We start from the raw sequence: 19,782 nt of genomic DNA on the forward strand, positions 1-19,782 counted from the left end.
CCAACAGAATGGGAAAAAAATTTTGCAGTCTACCCTTCTGACAAGGGGCTGATATCCAGAATTTACAAAGAACTAAAGCAGATCTACAAGAAAAAAACAAACAAGCCCATTCAAAAATGGGCAAAGGATATGAACAGATACTTTACAAAAGAAGACATACAGGAGGCCAACAAACATATGAAAAAATGCTCATCATCACTGGTCATCAGAGAAATGCAAATCAAAACCACATTGAGATACCATCTCACACCAGTTAGAATGGCGATCATTAAAAAATCGGGAAACAACAGATGCTGGAGAGGATGTGGAGAAATAGGAACACTTTTACACGGTTGGTGGGAATGTAAATTAATTCAACCATTGTGGAAGACAGTGTGGCACTTCCTCAAGGACCTAAAAATAGAAATCCCATTTGACCCAGCAATCCCATTACTGGGTATATATCCAAAGGATTATAAATCATTCTACTATAAGGACACATGCACACGAATGTTCATTGCAGCACTGTTTACAATAGCAAAGACCTGGAACCAACCCAAATGCCCAACGATGATAGACTGGATAGGGAAAATGTGGTACATATACACCATGGAATATTATGCAGCCATGAAAAACGATGAGTTCACGTCCTTTGTAGGGACATAGATGAACCTGGAAACCATTATTCTCAGCAAACTGACACAAGAGCAGAAAATCAAACACCGTATATTCTCGCTCATAGGCGGGTGTTGAACAATGAGAACACATGGACACAGGGAGGGGAGCACTACACACTGGGATCCGTTGGGGGGAGATGGGGGAGGGGCGGGGGGGTGGGGAGGTGGGAAGAGATAGCATGGGGAGAAATGACAGATACAGGTGAGGGGACGGAAGGAAGCAAAGCACACTGCCATGTGTGTACCTATGCAACAATCTTGCATGTTCATCACATGTACCCCAAAACCTAAAATGCAATAAAAAAAAAAGACTTAAAAAAAAAAAGGTCAGAATTAGGAAAGGCTTATAATGTTAAATCACCTACATTTAAAAATTATTTAATAGAAAAGAACCTAGATACAAATGCTTATGGCCACTTTATTCATAATCACACAAAATGGAAAACAACCCACATATTCTCCATAGCTGAATATATAAACAAACTATGCAGTTTTACTTTATACAATACTATTCTATATACTACCCCATATAGTATATAATGTACTGTGGAATACTGCTCAGCAATAAAAAGCATGTCACCTTTAACAGAGTGAGAAGACAAAAAAAAAAAAACTACTAAGTAGTGAATCTCAAAGGCATGCAGAGTAGAAACTGTTCTGAAAAAGGTTGCCTTCTGTATCATGCCATTTATAAGCTATTCTTGACAAGACAAACCTATATTGTTAGAAAACAGATCAGTAGTTATCAGGGGTTATGAAATTGCAAAAGTAATAGTACAAGGGATTATGTACAATAGTACACAGTAGTGTGTGATAGAAGTGTTCTGTATCCTGATTGTGGTGGTAGTTACATAAATCTGTACATGGTTTTAGGTTTATAGAACTATTTGCCTCCCCCACCATCAAGTCACTTTCATAATTTTAAATCAATTTTAGGAAAAATGTAGAATAATACCTTTTTTTTTTTTTTTTTTTTTTGACACAAGGTAGTCTCACTATGTTACCCTGGCTAGCCCCTAACTTCTGGACTCAAGCAATCCTACCTACCTCAACCTCTTGAGCATCTGGGACTACAGGCATGCACCACTAGAATGGAGAATAGTACTTTTAGTACAGGTTGTAAGTATGCTGTGATGTGAAGTAAAAGGGAAATGCTGGGGATTAGAAGAAAATGTCTAAGAAACTATATGCAAAGAAAAAAGTATATTGCAATTAGGCATTTGGGGTTGGGATTTAGTATTTGTATTTTGTAATGGAAAAAGTATAAAATATCTATATTTTTGATACTGCTCTATGATCTAGTTGAGGGAACTCGATCAAGTAACTTAATTGCTCAAGTTACTAGGTTCTTTTTCTATGGAATGAGAAGTTCATACCCTGTGCTTCTCAAACTGAAATACTAATAAACATTTTATTACAGACTATGTTTGCATTAATACAAAAATGTTTTAAATTATTTAGTGTTAAGTAAAATAGATGCTCCAGGAAAATGCTCCATATTTTTTTCTGGTGGCTTCACATAGTCTCTGCCATTCCATTCTATTGTAATTGTAATAGCATGAGACTAGGTTATATAATATTTCTCATAGTTGTAAAGTTTTGGTTTGTATTAATTTTTGTGAGATAGTTTTTTCTTTTTAGTTTTTATCTCTTAAGTATTTTTTTAATACTATGCAGAACAGAAATTTAAGACCACTAGATGGGGATGTAAACAATATAGCATTTGTTTCTGGTGTTCAGAAGTAACTTGGTGCAGCTTCAAGTATAATTTCCAAAAAAGAGGGAGAAAACAAAGAACAAATCCACTTGTTTTTATCTTCCTAAATGTTATAGTAATCTAGATTTGGGAAAAATAAGCTTCTGAACTAAGAATGAAATCCTCTGTGCTCAGATAGCATATTGTGAAACCCAAATGTGAATGACTTTAAATGACTGTCTTTGAATGAATCTCCATTGTTGGAATATGTGGCATTATTTGTTTTATAAATGTATTTTGTCCTCACATATTTTTAATGATAGATACAAAATCAGAAATAAAATGTACCATTAAAAAAAAAAAAAAGAAAGTTGTGTATTAGTATTCCAGGGCTACCATAACAAAATACCACATATTGGGTGGCTTAAACAGCAGAAATGTATTGTCTCACAGATCTGGTGGTTAGAAGCTCAATAGTTTGGCAAGACTAGTGTCTTCTGAAGGCTGTGAGAGAGACTCTTTCATGACTACCACCTAGCTTCTAGTGGTATAGCATATGTTCTGGCTACTTTTACGGACTGTATTTACAATTACAATTTAGTTTCTTTCTTTCTTTCTTTCTTTCTTCTTTCTTTTTCTTTTTCTTTCTCTCTTTCTTTCTTTTTTTGAGATGGAATTTCTCTCTTTTACCAGGCTATAGTACAGTGGCATGATATTGGCTGACTGCAATCTCCATTTTCTGGGTTCAATTGATTCCCCTGCCTAACACTCCTGAGTAACTGGGACTACAAGCGTGCATCATCACGACAGGCTAATGTTTTTTGTATTTTAGTACAGACGAGATTTTACCATTCTGGCCAGGATGGTCTCAATCTCCTGACCTTGTGATCTGCGTGCCTCAGCCTCCCAAAGTGCTGGAATTACAGGTGCGAGCAACAGCTTCTGGCCTGACAATTTAGTTTGCTAAACCTTTTCAATATTATTATGATCTGCTTCCTTCTGTTTCTGCTTGATATCTTGCTTTAATCATGCTGATGCCACCTATGGGAATGCAACTAACACCAATCCAGGGTTATTGGTGTTAGTTGAGGGTAGAGGATATCATTCCTAGCACACAGAAAGCATTTCTACTGGCCTGTATTTCAACCACCAAATTCCAGTAGGCTTCTCGTAGTATTTTTACTAATGGCACCAGGTATGGAAAGCACCTATCTGTAACATATTTTTTTGACTGAATGAAGGACCAAAAGTTCCAGAGTCTCATTGGTGAAGATTCAAGAGTCCATGAACGTTATTCATCTACTACGGCTGAGTAGAGGACCAAGAATTGGTTGGCATGGTTGCCTCCTCCCATTTGGTGCAAGTCCAGAGGATACCTTTCTTGTATCTCTTTCTGCCACTTTATGGAAGCCAGGAGTTTCCAGGTCTAAGTGGCTATCTGCCACTGGGTGGAAATCTGTGAGACACTGGGAGCCACTGGTTCCAGAGAAGCCTGCCTGCAATTTGACAAGTTTGTCTCCCTTATTGCTGTTGCCAATGCTATGACAGATTGCTTACAGCTGCCAGTGGCCATAGTTAGAGAAAGTGCTGGGTTTGATTATTTTGAATGTCACAGTTGGATTGACTCACTTCTGCTGACTGAAGGATGGATTGTACCCCTTACCACCTGTTCTGCAGGTACTTCTTCTGTTGACAGGTTGGGGTGGATTTGTTACCTCCTCTGAGCTGTCAGTGTGGGAAGATCCAGCTGCCTACACTGGTTTACATTTCATTCTAACATACACAAAGAATTTATAAGAAGACTTCTGTTTCTGCACAAAATGGAGTATCAGGGACCAGCTTTATCCTCCTACCTGAAACAATTTTTAAGACAAAATATATGAAGCAGCAGTTAGAAAAATGAGGCAGTGAAGGACAGTGATATCTGAGAATTATGATGCAAACAAGATGAGCCTTGTAATTGCCTCAGATTACATACATGATAGTCTCCATAACTCAGTGCAGAAAAGGGAAATCTAGCTATAGACTCCTGGAGTTGAAGAAATAAAGCTTAGAGTTGAAGAAAACGACAGCAACTAGAGACTAAGCTTAAAGGAGAAGAGAGATAACTCAATGGAGAGAGGGGAGAGCATTAACAGAGTGCCACTTAAACTTGTGGCAGATTACTGATTAATGCTTAAATGTGAGAAAGTACCCAAAGAGGAAAAAGAAGCACGTGAAAGAAGCTGAAGAACAAACACCCAGAACTCACTCATAAGTGGTGCCTCTTCCAATCATTTAGACTAGAAAATCACATCATACATAGGATACTGATAAGGTACTGAGAAGGGTCTTGTTTCAATACTGGGGAATAATTATCTGTAGAGTAAATACTGACATATGTCTTTATAAAAAAAATAGAACCAGAAAAACTCAAAAACTATTTCCGTGTAACTTAACCACATTACAGACAAAAATCTCAAGAATATAGGAATATAAAAAAGTCTAACATCTAAGACTACTACCAGGATGGTAGAATAGAAAGCCCTGAATTCTCCATCACCCCATTGACACCATTTCAACATAGATGCATGGATCAGGTCTCTTTTAAGAAATCTAGCCAAGAGGCTCCTGCATCCCAGGAGAGTACAAAATCAGCAATATCAAAGCTGGTTTAAAAAAAAAGAAAAGGAAAGAAAAGAATGAAAGAAATACAAGATATTATTTTGCCAAAATCCTCATCTTGACATAGCACTGTATGAGCAGAAGGGAATTTTCAAATTCCAACTTTCCCCTAAGGAGCAAAGGAGGTAGTTTGCACATCTAACATCCCAATTTCTCTAATTTCTACCTTAGGGACTGGTTTATCTTTCCTGTATAGAAAGCTGTTAGCGCTTGCCAAACTATAGTGCCCTGTGGGCTACGGAGGAAAACGTAGTAGTTAGATTTAGCATCTCAGAACCCACCACAGCTTGTCTCTTTGGCTCAGTGTAGAGCAAGTGAGCAATAAGCTTCAGCTTTCGGTTTCTTCCTCAGAGTTCCAAAATCAGAAATTACCCAAGGGATTGACTTCTGTTACACTTGTTTCAGAGTGCTGATGAGACCTGGAACACTCTAGATGCCTGGAGACCACCAACAAAAATGGTCGTTTGGACTAGCATGGAAGTTTGAGACTCTCATATTCTATATATTAAAAATGTTAAGTAAAACTAAAGAAAATTATAAAAACAACCCAATTCACACTTCTAAAGATAAAAACTACAATGAACAAAATGAAAAATACATTGTATGAAATTAACAGCAGAGTATATATTTCAGAAGAAAAGATAAGTGAAGTTGATGAAATACCACTATAAACTATCTGAAATAAAACAGAAAAGTATAGTCAAAAAATAATAACAATGACAAAGCACCAGTAACCTGAAGGACAGCTCCACTAAGGCTATTATGTATGAAACTGGAATTCAAGAAGGAATAGAGAAGGGAAAGGAAAAAAAAATAAAGAATAATGGCCAAAATATTCTAAATTAGATGAAAATAGATACAAGAAGCTCAATGAACCCTAAGTATGAGGAACATGAAGAACAATATATTAAGACATGTCTTAATCATGTTGTTCAAAACAAGTGAAAAGAAAATCTTAAAACCATCCAGAGAAAAAGACATGTTACAGTAGATTAGTAATTGGAAACCATGCAAACAAGAAGATTGTGCATCTATATATATTTTTAAGCTGTGATGGTTAATTTTATATGCTACCTTGGCTGGGCCATGATGCCCAGAAAATTGGTCAAACATTATTCTAGGTGTTTCTGACAGTGTGATATTGACTTAAATTAGTAAACTTTGAGTGAAGAAATTTGTCTTCCATAATGTGCCATACCTCCTCCAATAAACTAAATGCCTTTACAGAACAATGAGTGACATCCCCCAGTGAGAAGAAATTGTGCCAAGAGATTGCCTTTGGACTTAAATTGCAACAGTGACCATTCCCTGGGGTTCCAGCCTGACAAATCTGAGACTTAAATTGCAACATTAGGCCAGGAGCAGTGGCTCACGCCTGTAATTCCAGCACTTTGAAAGGCCAAGGTGGGCAGATTACAAGGTCAGGAGTTCAAGACCAGCCTGGCCAATAAGGTGAAACTTTATCTCTACTAAAAATAGAAAAAAGATTAGCTCAGCATGGTGGCACATGCCAGTAATCCCAACTACTAAGGAGGCTGAGAGAGGAGAATTCCTTGAACCTGGGAGGTGGAGGTTGCAGTGAGCCGAGATCAAGCCACTGCACTGGAGTCTGGGGGACAGAGCTAAAAAAAAAAAAATGCATCATTGGTTATTTTGTGGGACTTTAGCCTGCTATCTTAACCTACATATTTTGGACTTGCCATCCTCCCCAATCATGTAAATCAATTTCCTTTTTTTTTTTTTCAATTCCTTTTTAAATTATACTTTAAGTTCTTGGATACATGTACAGAAAGTGCAAGTTTTTTACATAGGTATACATGTGTCATGGTGGTTTGCTGCACCTATCAATCATCATCTACCTTAGGTATTTCTAGTGCTATTCCTCCCCTAGCACTCCAACCACTGACAGACCCCAATGTGTGATGTTTCCCTCCCTGTGTCCATGTGTTCTCATTGTTAAACTCCCACTTATAAGTGACAACACGAGGTGTTTGGTTTTCTATTCCTGTGTTAGTTTGCTGGGAGTGATGGTTTCCAGCTTCATCTATGTCCCTGCAAAGGACATGAACTCATTCGTTTTTTATGGCTGTATTGCATTCCATGGTGTGTGTGTGCTGCATTGCCTTTATTCAGTCTATCACTGATGGGCATCTGGGTTGGTTCCAAGTCTTTGCTATTGTGAATAGTGCTTCAACAAACATACGTGTGGATGTAGACCCTTGAGGAATCACCACACTGTCTTCTACAATGGTTGAACTAATTTACACTTCCAAAAGCAGTGTGAAGGAGTTCCTATTTCTCCACATCCTCTCCAGCATCTGTTGTTTCTTGATTTTTTAATGATCGCCATTCTAACTGGAGTGAGATGGTATCTCATTGCGGTTTTCATTTGCACTTCTCTAATGACCAGTGATGATGAGCATTTTTTTATATGTTTCTTAGCCACATAAACGTTTTCTTTTGAGATGTGTCTGTTCATATCCTTTGCCCACTTGTTGATGGAGTTGTTAGTTATTTTTCTTGTTAATTTGTTTAAGTTCCTTGTAGATTCTGGATATTAGTTCTTTCACAGATGGGTAGATGGCAAAAATTTTCTTCTATTCTGTAGGTTGCCTGCTCACTGTGATGATAGTTTTTATTTTCTTTTTGCTCTGCCAAAGCTCTTTAATTTAATCAGATCCCATTTGTCAGTGTTGGCTTTTGTGGCCATTGCCTTTGTTGTTTCAGTCATAAAGTCTGCACATGCCTATGTCCTGAATGGTATTGCTTAGGTTTTCTTCTAGGGTTTTTATGGTTTTAGGTCTTACATTTAAGTCTGTAATTCATCTTGAGTTAATTTTTGTATAAGGTATAAGGAAAAGGTCCTGTTTCAGTTTTCTGTATATGGCTAGCCAGTTTTTTCAACACAATTTATTAAATAGGGAATTCTTTCTTCGTTGCTTGTTTTTGTCAAATTTGTCAAAGATCAAATTTGGTTGATGATATGTGGTGTTTTTTCTGAGGTTGCTGTTCTGTTTCCTTGGTCTATATATCTGTTACTGTAACAGTAGCATGCTGTTTTCGTTACTACAGCCTTGTAGTATAGTTTGAAGTCAGGTGGCATGATGCCTCCAGCTTTATTCTTTTTGCTTAATATTGTCTTGGCTATACAAGCTCTTTTTTGGTTTCACAGAAAATTTTAAGTAGTTTTTTCTAATTTTGTGAAAAAACTCAATGATAGCTTGATGGGGATAGCATTGAATCTATAAATTACTTTAGGCAGTATGGCCATTTATACAATATTGATTTTTCCCATCCATGAGCATGAAATGTTTTTCCATTTGCTTGTGTTCTCTCTTATTACCTTGAGCAGTAGTTTGTAGTTCTCCTTGAAAAGGTCTTTCACATCCCTTGTAAGTTGCAATCCTAGATGTTTTATTCTCTTTATAGCATTTGTGGATGGGAGTTCACTCATGATTTGGCACTCTGTCTGTTATTGGTTTATAGGAATGCTTGTGTTTTTTGCACATAGATTTTGTATCCTGAGACATTGCTGAAGTTGCATATCAGCTTAAGGAGTTTTAGGGATGAGATGCTGGGTTTTCTAAACATATAGTCATGTCATCTGCAAACAGACAATTTGACTATCTCTCATCCTAATTGAATATAATTTATTTCTCTTTCTTGCCTGATTGCCCTGCCCAGAACTTCCAATACTATGTTGAATAGGAGTGGTGAGAGAGGGCATTTTTGTCTTGTGCCAGTTTTCAAAAAGCTAGAATAGCTTTTGCCCATTCAGTATGATATTGGCTGTGGGTTTGTCATAAATAGCTCATATTCTTTTGAGATACATTCCGTCAATACCTACATTATTGACAGTTTTTATCATGAAGGGGTGTTGAATGATATCGAAGAGCTTTTTTACGTCTATTAAGATAATCATGTGGTTTTTGTCGTTGGTTTTGTTAATGTGATGGATTATGTTTATTGATTTGCATATGTTTAACCAGCCTTGCATTCCAGGTATGAAGCTGAGCTGATAGTGGTGGATAAGCTTTTTGATGTGCTGTTGGATTAAATTTGCCAGTACTTTATTGAGTATTTTTGCATCAGTGTACATCAGGGATATTAGCCTGAAATTTTCTGTGTGTGTGTGTGTGTGTGTGTGTGTGCGCACACGTGTGTGTCTGCCAAGTTTTGGTATTAGGATGATGCTGACCTAATAAAGTAAGTAATGAAAAAGTCCGTTTTTTTTCTACTGTTTGGAATAATTTTAGAAGGAATTGTACCAGCTCTCCTTTATACCCCTGGTAGAAATCAGCTGTGAATCCATCTGGTCATGGGCTTTTTTTGGTTGGTGGGCTATTAATTACTGCCTCAATTTTAGAACTTGTTACCTGTCTATTCAGGGATTTGACTTCTTCCTGGCTTAATCTTGAAAGGCTGTATGTGTCTAGAAATTTATCCATTCCTTCTAGATTTTCTAATGTATTTGCATAGAGGTGTTTATAATATTCTCTGATGGTAGGTTGTATTTCTGTGGGATCAGTGGTGATATCTCCTTTATCATTTTTTGTTGTATCTATTTAATTCTTCTCTTTTTCTTCTTTATTAGTATGGCCAGCAATCTATCTATTTTGTTAATCTTCTTTTTTTCTTTTTCCATAAGAAAACCAGGTCCTGGATTCATTGATTTTTTGAAGGGTTTTTTTGTGTCTTTATCTTTTTTAATTCTGCTCTGATCTTAGTTATTTCTTGTCTTCTGCTCATTTTTGAATTTGTTTGCTCTTGCTTCTCTAGTACTTTTAATTGTGAAGTTAGGGTGTCAGTTTCAGATCTTTCCCGCTTTCTTCTGTGGACATTTACTGCTATAAATTTTTCTATAAACACTGCTTTAGCGGTGTCCCAGAGATTCTGATACATCACATCTTTTGTGTCTTTGTTCTAATTGGTTTCAAATAACTTATTCATTTTTGCCTTAATTTCGTTATTTACTCAGTAGTCATTCAGCAGCTGGTTTTTCAGTTTCCATGAAGTTGTGCAGTTTTGAACGATTTTCCTAACATGAGTTCTAATTTGATTGCACTGTGGTCTGAGAGACTGTTTGTTATGATTTCTGTTCTTTTGCATTTGCTGAGAAGTGTTTTACTTCCAATTCTGTAGTCAATTTTAGAGTAATTGTGATGTGGTGCTGAGAAGAATGTATATTCTGTTGATTTGGGTTGAAGTGTTCTGAGATGTCTATTAGGTATACTTGGTCCAGAGCTGAGTTCAAGTTTTGCATATCTGTTAATTTTCTGTCTCATTGATCTGTCTAATATTGACAGTGGGGTGTTAAAGTCTCCCACTATTATTGTTTGGAAGTCTACATCTCCTTGTACGTCTCTAACTATTTGCTTTATGAATCTGGATGCTCCTGTATTGGGTGCACATATATTTAGATTAGTTAGCTCTTCTTGTTGCATTGATTCATTTATCATTATGTAATACCCTTCTTGTCTTCTTTGATCTTTGTTGGTTTAAAGCCTGTTTGATCAGAGACTGGGATTGCTACCTCTGCTTTTTTTTTTTGGGGGGGGGGGGTTCTGTTTGCTTGGTAAATCTTCCTCCATCCTATGTGTCTTTGCACATGAGATAAGTCTCCTGAATACAGCACACCAATGGGTCTTGACTCTTCAATTTGCCAGTCTGTGTCTTTTAATTGGGGCATTTAGTCCATTTACATTTAAGGTTAATAATGTTATTTATAAATTACATCCTGTCATTATGTTGCTAGCTGGTTATTTTGCCCATTAGTTAATGCAGTTTTTTCATATTATCTATGAAATTTATAATTGGTATGTTTTGCTTGACTGGTACCAGTTTTTCATTTCCATATTCAGTGCTTTCTTCAGGAACTCTTGTAAGGCAGGCCTGGTGGTGACAAAAATCTCTTAGCATTTGCTTGTGTGTAAAGGATTTTATTTCTCCTTTGCTTATGACGCTTAGTTTGGCTGGATATGAAATTCTGGGCTTAGAATTCTTGTCTTTAAGAATGTTGAATATTGGCCCCCACTCTCTTCTGACTCATAGGGTTTCTGGAGAGAGATCCACTGTTTTGTTTTGTTTTGTTTTTTAATTGATGAGCTTCCTTTGTGGATAACCCCTTAGCATTTTTCATTCATTTCAACCTTAGTGAATTTGACAATATGTGTCTTGGGGTTGCTGTTGTCGAGGAGTATCTTTGTGATATTCTCTGTATTTCCTGAATTTGAACATTGGCCTGCCTTGCTAGGTTGAGGAAGTTCTCGTGGGTAATATCCTGAAGAGTGTTTTCCAACTTGATTCCATTCTTCTTGTCACTTTCAGGTACACCAATAAAATGTAGGGTTGGTCTTTTCACATAGTCCCATATTTCTAGAAGGCTTTATTCATTCTTTTTCATTCTTTTTTCTCTAATTTTGTCTTCACACTTTATTACATTCAGTTGATCTTCAGTCACTAATATCATTTTTTTCACTTCATCAATTCAGCTATTGATACTTATGTATGCTTCACAAAGTTCTTGTGCTGTGTTTTTCAGCTCCATGAGGTCACTTATGTTCTTTTCTAAACTGGTTATTCTAGTTAGCAATTTGTGTAATATTTTTTCAAGATTCTTAGTTTCCTTACATTGGGTCAGCACATGTTTCTTTAATTCAGAGGAATTTGTTATTACCCACCTTCTGGAGACTACTTCTGTCAATTCATCAAATTTATTATCTGTCCAGTTTTGTTACCTTGTTGGTGAGAAGTTGTGATTCTTTGGAAGAGAAGTGGTATTCTGGTTATGGTAATTTTCAGCCTTTTTGTGCTGGTTTTTCCTTATATTCACGATTTTTTTTTTAACTTTTCATGTTTGATGTTGGTGACCTTCCAATGGGGTTTCTGTGTGGACGTCCTTTACGTTGATTTCTTTCCGTTCGTTTTCCTTCTAACAGTCAGGCCCCTCTGTAGCAGGTCTGCTGGAGTTTGCCGGAGGTTTACTTTAGACACTGTTTGCCTGGATATCACCAGTGGAGACTGCAGAACAACAAAGATTACCGCCTCTTGTTTTTTGTTTGTTTGTTTGTTTGTTTGTTTTGGAAGTTTTGTCTTAGAGGGGCACTCACCAGATGACAGCTGGAGCTCTTTTATTTGAGGTGTCTTTTGACTCCTACTGGGAGATGTCTCCCAGTCAGAAGGTACAAGGGTCAGGGACACACTTGAGGAGGTAGTCTCTCCCTTACCGGAGCTTGAGCACTGTGCTTGGAGATGTGCTGCTCTCTTCAGAGCCAGCAGGCAGAGATGTTTAAGTCTGCTGAAGCTGCACCCACAGTCACCCCTTTCTCATGTGCTGTGACCCAGGGAAATGGGAATTTTATCTATTAGCTCCTGACTGGGGCTGCTACTTTTCTTTTAGAGATGCCCTGCCCAGAGAGAAGAAATCTGAAGAGCAGTCTAGCTACAGTAGCTTTGTCAAGCTGTGATGGGCTCCACCCAGTTCTACCTTCTTGGAGGCTTTGTTTACACTGTGAGGGGAAAGCCACCTACTCAAGCCTCAGTAATGGCAGATATCCTTTCCCCCACCAAGTTTGAGTATCCCAGTTTGACTTCAGACTGCTGTGTTGGCAGCGAGTATTTCAAGCCAGTGGATCTAAGCTAACTGGGCTCTGTGGTGGTGAGATTTACTGAGCTAGACCACTTGCCTCCCTGGCTTCAGCCTGCTTTCCAGAGGAGTGAACGGTTCTCTCTCACTGGCATTCCAGGTGCCATTAGGTATATTTAAAAAAAAAAAAAGAAAGAAAAAAAAACTCCTGCACCTAGCTCAGTGTCTGCCCATATGGCCATCCAGTTATGTGGTTGAAACCCAGGACCCTGGTGGTGTAGGTACTCGAGGGAATCTTCTGGTCTGCAGACTGCAAAGACTGTGGGCAAAGCTTAGTATCTGTGCCATAATGCACAATTTTCCATAGTACTGTTCCTCATAGCTTCTTTTGGCTAGGGGAGGGGGTTCCCTGACCCCTTGTGCTTCTCAGGTGAGGTTACACCCCACCTTGCTTTGGTGAGCTAATTTCTTAATATTAAGTCAATCTCTCTCTCTTTTATTCTCTTCTTACCTTCCTTTTTCTCTCTCCCTCTGTTCTTCAATTTTTTTCCTCCCTATTCCCTTGCACTCCCCCCACCCCCACGTCTCTTGGTTCTGTTTTTCTGGAGAATCTTGAGTAATACCAATATCAAAAGAGAAAAACTCTTAGTCTAGATTGTATACATACCAAAAATATATTTCTCCCCAGAAATGAAAGTGAAATATTGTTTTAAAGCTTAAAAGGTAGAATAATTTATCCTCAGCAGATGAACATTAAAAAAATGTTAAATGAAGTTCTTCAAGCAGAAGGAAACTGATACCAGGAAGAAGTATATCTACACAAAGAAATGATGAATCTCATAAATGAGCTGATTAGATAAATGTATAAGGTAATTTTAATTAAATCAATTTAAATGTTTATTAACTGTGTTTTCTTATTTCTGACAGAAGATTTAGAGATGAGGAATGAATATTACCCTAATCTATGTAGGAAAAATGCTAGACAATGTAGAAATTAATAACTTTTCTTGAACCTATTGGAGAACTGATGTCAAAGTGCAGATATCTAACCTAAAACCTGGAGAGAGGTGTCTGCAGGGAACAAAACAGGATAATTTTCTACTAAAAATGGATACCACTGAATACCATATAAGCTTTAAAAAGGTTAAATATTTTGCTAGAAATATGTGGCCTACTGCTAAACGCTGATTGTGGGCTAACATGAGAATAAAGCCTCATTTCAGGCATAAGTGGGTTTCCATCACTTTATAGGCCTCTTCTCCAGAAACCCTATAGGAAAGGCTGCGGAAGATACTAAGAAAACGCTTTCACTTCTGTCTAGAGGAAAAGAACAATAGCCACTGCTAAAATCCACCCAGACTGATATATCTTTACTATCTACACTAAAAATAAAGACCTTATTTGCAAGAGAGTACACTAGAAAAATTTGATTGCACCTGTGTAAGGGGAATGAATATCATCACCAAAACTGCCCCCATATTCTTCTCAGTTAAAGCTTCTCCATTTGGAGGTGGGATAGTAATACTTGTGAAGAACATACCTTTAATTCAAAGTTCAAAATACTTGCTTAAGATTGAGGTTTTAAAAGAACATCAAAGAATGACCACATTTTTTCCTCTATCTAATCAGGCTGACAAATTTTGAATAAATATTATAGTGGAGTACAACTGGAGAAATGGTAAGAGACTGATTCTCTATGGGAAGCAAAACAAAAGAAAGGTCCAAAGCCAAGTGGAGAAACAAAAACAAGGTATCACTAGAGGTTTTTGAAATCTCCTATGCCCATGACAACAACGAAATCAAACTCTGATAACCATAGCAACAAATTCCAACTCTAGTAACTATAGCAACCAGAGCAACTAGACAAATTTCAAACCCACTCCAACTCCTGATTAGATGAACACAAACCCCCACACTAAAGACCCAGCAGAAGAAAAATCATGCTAACCTTGAAGTATATATTTTAAATGATCTCATATGTGCTATTTTATAAATGGTCATCTTTCAACAACAGCAAAATTAGGTCGCATGCCAAAAAAAAAAAAAAAGATAAATGCAATCTAAAAAGACAAAGAATCGGTCTAAATCAGACTCAGATATCACATGGTTGTTAAGACTATCATTAAAACATTTGAAACAACTGCAATTAACATGTGTAATCACTGGTTCTCCAAAGCAGGTAATTTTGCCCACACAGAGTATTTGGCAACATCTGGACACACTTACCTTTGCCTTATTGGGAGATGTGTTACTGGCATCTAGTGGGTAGAGGCCAAAGATGATGCTAAACATTCTACAAGGCACAGGACAGCATCTTATTTATTTATTCTTACAGTTTTCATTTGTCTGCTGAAAGTACAGATATAATCTTCCTTGTCATCTGCTTTTACTGTTAGAGCATTTAACATGGGAGTTTCCAATTTGGGCATAATTGATATTTTCAAGCAGATAATTCCGTTGTAAAAACAAAATGGATATGTTAATATGACTAGTAATCATTTCATGATGCATATGTATAGCAAACCAATACCTTAAATTTATATAATAAAGAAGAAAGAATAATATGGCAATGCCAGAAATAAAATCACAATACGGAAGTCCTGGGGGAGGGTTGTGATTTACATTCAGTGAGTAGCTAGTGGTCCCAGGTGCTGCTGGTTTGTGTGCTCTGAGGGGGCATCTTAGCCACCCGCAGCTGTTAGAGGAGCCCCTCAGGCCAAGGTAAGCATTAATAATGCCTTTCATCTTTGAGTGATTCTACCATGACTTCAGCATTGTGCTCTAGTTTCTAGGATTCTACAAGAAATAGAGAAAATTAGTATTCTTGTTTTTGGATAATACAGACAAAATCACTATTCTTCACATGCTCAAAGATGACAACTTGGGCCAACATGTTCCAACACTACATTTGACATCACAAGAGCTAACAATTGTTAGAATGACTTTTACAACTTTTATTCTATGTGGGCATGAGCAAGCACGTCGGTTTGGAAAAATTATCTCCCAGCAATTAATAGTATTTTCCTTCTGGTGGACTGTGTGGATCATTCTTGCCTCGTGGAATTCAAATTCGAGCTTAATGCTTTAAATGATTGACAAAACAGTATGCAATGTGCCTCATTTCTTAGGGAACAAAATTGACAGAACAGATAAGGAAAAGAAACTCTGTGAGATATTTGGGCTTTATGGACAAACCACAGGAAAAGGGAATGTGCTCCTGAAGAAGTCGAATGCTTTCCCCTTATACGTGCTTATGTGCAGTGTGCTCAAGAGGCAAGACTATGGCGAGGGTTTCCACTGGCTCTCCAGGTATATTTACTGATGTCTGAACACTGAAAATAAGAGTTTTGCTTCTCTGAACTGATCCTATTCACTGCTTCCTCATGAACTTTTCTAACAGAAAGAGGAAAGCTCTCCAACCATGTCAACTCTTGATATGCCATGAGTATCTATCAATTCTCTCATTGCCAAGTGATAATATGTGTTATTCTCTACACCATTGAAAGGTAATGGAACCCCATGTGCTGGTGCAGGTTTGTATCCTGGGACATGGAAGCTGTCAGGATTTTCTGGGTAAAGCTCTGTGCCACCATGGAACACCTGTAAAGATAAACATGGCTCACTGTTGTAGTTTATTTCAAAAGGAACTGATACTATTTTTTTAAAGAAAATGCTGTTAATATAATTGGCATCCCTCGTAACTTTTCGAGTTCATAATTTACTTGGTCGAGAGTGTTCTATTATTTTTAAACTAATGAATAACGTTTAGATACTTCATAAAATTATGAACAGATACACATTGGAGGTCAGAGCTCATTTGGGTAGGCTTACTGCTGCTGAGTTAGCAGATTAAGGTGAGAAGTTCCCCTGAGGTCACCTGCCTCTATAATTGCCTTGTAGTATGTGGCATTACCTAGTACACAGAGAACTAGAAAATGACAGAGCTCTGGCATTGCAGTTGTGACAGGTTTCCACTGTAACAAACTTGAGTTATTCATTTTAAAGAAATGTTTGGCAAATTATTCACTGTGGAGCAGTTGGCATTGTAGTAGGTGACATTACCTTGTACACAGAGAAGTAGAAAAGAGGCAGAATCTGGCCTTGCAGTTCTGACAGGTTTTCACTGTAGCAAACTAGAGTCATTCATTATCAAGAAATGTGTAGCAGGTCTTCAACACAACTCAGCAGCTCTTTATGCTAAAAACTCTCAATAAACTAGGTATTGATAAAACATACCACAAATAATAAAGGCTATTTACGACAAACCCACTGCCAATATTATACTGAATAGGCAAAAACTGGAAGCATTACCTTTGAAATATGGCACAAAACAAGAATGCCCTCTCTCACCAATCCTACTCAATATAGTATTGGAAGGTCTAGCAAGAGCAATCAGGCAAGAAAAAGAAATAAAGGGTATTCAATAAGGAAAAGAGGAAGTCAACTTGTCTCTATTTGCAGATAACAAGATTGTAAATTTAGAATACCCCATCGTCTCAGCCCAAAATCTGAAACTGATAAGCAACTTCAGCAAAGTATCAGGATACAAAATCAATGTGCAGAAATCACAAGCATTCCTATACACCGTTAACAGACAAACAGAGCCAAATCAAAAGCGAACTCCCATTCACAATTGCTACAAAAAGAATAAAATACCTCAGAATACAACTAACAAAGGATGTAAAGGACCTCTTCAAGGAGAACTACAAACAACTCCTAAATGAAATAAGAGAGGACACAAACAGATGGAAAAACATTTGATGCTCTTGGTTGGGAAGAATAAATATGAAAATTGCCATGCTGCCCAAAGTAATTTATAGGTTCAATGTTATCCTCATCAAGCTACAAATGAACTTCTTCACAGAACTGGAAAAAAACCACTACAAATTTCATTGGAAACCTAAAGAGAGCTCACATAGCCAAAACAATCCTAAGCAAAAAGAACAAAGCTGGAAGCATCACACTGCCTGACTTTAAACTATACTACAAGGCTACAGTAATCAAAACAGCATGGTACTGGTACCAAAAGAGGGATAGAGACAAATGGAACAGAACAGAGGCCTCAGAAGCAACACCACACATCTACAACCATCTGACCTTTGACAAACCTGAGAAAAACAAGCAGTGGGGAAAGCATTCCCTCTTTAATAAATGGTGTTGGGAAAACTGGCTACCAATGTGTAGAAAGCAGAAACTGGACCCCTTCCTCACACCTTACACTAAAATTAACTTCAGATGGATTAAAGACTTAAACATAAGACCTAACACCATAAAAGCCCTAGAAGAAAACCTAGGCAAACCATTCAGGACATACACATAGGCAAGGACTTCATGGCTAAAACACCAAAAACAATGGCAACAAAAGCCAAAATAGACAAATGGGATCATAGGCATAGACAAGGACTTCATGACTAAAACACCAAAAACAATGGAAACAAAAGCCAAAATAGACAAATGGGATCTAATTAAACTCCAGAGCTTCTGTACACCAAAAGAAACAATCACTAGCGTGAGCCAGCAACCAACAGAATGGGAAAAACTTTTTGCAACCTACCCATCTGACAAAGGGCTAATATCCAAAATCTACAAAGAACTAAAACAGATTTACAAGAGAAATACAAACTCATTCAAAAATGGGCAAAGGATACGAACAGACACTTTACAAAAGAAGACATCTATGAGGCCAAAAAACATGAAAAAATGTTCACCATCACTGGTCATTAGAGAAATGCAAATCAAAACCACATTGAGATAGCATCTCACACCAGTTAGAATGGCGATCATTAAAAAATCAGGAGACAACAGATGCTGGAGAGGATGTGGAGAAATAGGAACACTTTTACACTGTTGGTGGGAATGTAAATTAGTCCAACCATTGTGGATGACAGTGTGGTAATTCCTCAAGGATCTAGAACTTGAAATACCATTTGGGTCAGCAATCCCATTACTGGATATATACCCAAAGGATTATAAATCATTCTACTATAAAGACATATGCACACCTATGTTCATTGCGGCACTGTTTACAATAGCAAAGACGTGGAACCAACCCAAATGTTCATCAATGATAGACTGGATAAAGAAAATGTGGAACATGTACACCATGGAATACTACACAGCCATAAAAAGTGATGAGTTCATGTTCTTCATAAGGACATGGATGAATCTGGAAGCCATCATTCTCAGCAAACTGACACAAGTACAGAAAACCAAACACTGCATATTCTCATTCACAAGCGGGTGTTGAACAATGAGAACACGTGGACACAGAGAGGGGAGCATCACACACGGTGGTCAGTTTGGGGGGACTAGGGTAGGAACAGTAGGGATGGGGGTGGAGAGTGGGAGGGATAATGTGAGGAGAAATACCAGATATAGGAGATGGGGGAATGAAGGCAGCAAACCAGCTTGCCATGTATGTACCTATACAACAATCCTGCATGATCTGCACATGAACCACAGAACCTAAAGTACGATTTAAAAAAAAAAAGAAATGTGTAGCAGATTATTCACTGTGGAGGAGTTAATTATAGAGTGGGTTATTGGTATTATCATTTTTACTCATAGAGTTATACATTTCAGCTAGTGTTTGCTTTTGTATAATACTTTCATGAAATTTTATTCCTCTATAGCATTTTGCTTTTTTATTTTCAGTTATAAAAAGTGGATTTCACCTTATAAAAGAGTTAAGAATACCTCTCATGTTGTCACATACTGCAGGTATGCCTCAGCAACATTTGCACACATTTTAAGGATTTTTTTTTTTTATGAATAGAAAGACACAGGACAATATTAACAGCTTAAGGGCTCACAATTCAATGATTTGAGAGTTAAAAATCTGGTATGGTATTGTAGCACTTGTTTGGATCTAGAAAAAAATTTAGTTAGTGGGCTTCAAAACTTCCACTTGAAGAGTTTGGTCTCTACTGGGCTATTCCTGAGCTCTTTTTCTTAGATCTATTCTCTTTGGATATCTATTTTGTCAGTGTTTAAAGACAAGGTTAACCTATGTCGCTTTTTCAGTTTTACTTGTTTTTGCATGAAATTGCCTTTCTTTCCAGAAATAAGTGCAGTAAAACACTAACCCAAGAACTTTCTACAGAGATGTTTTCTTGGAAGCAGCATCACTTACAGGCTGTAAAGACTCAGTGTAAATGCACCAGCATCCCTACTAGAGTAAT

General features: G+C 37.4%; 1 pseudogene; it reads left to right on the forward strand.

The window, feature by feature from the left end:
• The first annotated feature begins 863 nt into the window (after positions 1–863).
• LOC141582740 (small COPII coat GTPase SAR1A pseudogene) lies at positions 864–18,915 on the forward strand (annotated as a pseudogene).
• The last annotated feature ends 867 nt before the right edge of the window (positions 18,916–19,782 follow it).

This window comes from Saimiri boliviensis, chromosome X (assembly GCF_048565385.1).
Source record: "Saimiri boliviensis isolate mSaiBol1 chromosome X, mSaiBol1.pri, whole genome shotgun sequence".
Classification (NCBI taxonomy): Eukaryota; Metazoa; Chordata; class Mammalia; order Primates; family Cebidae; genus Saimiri; species Saimiri boliviensis.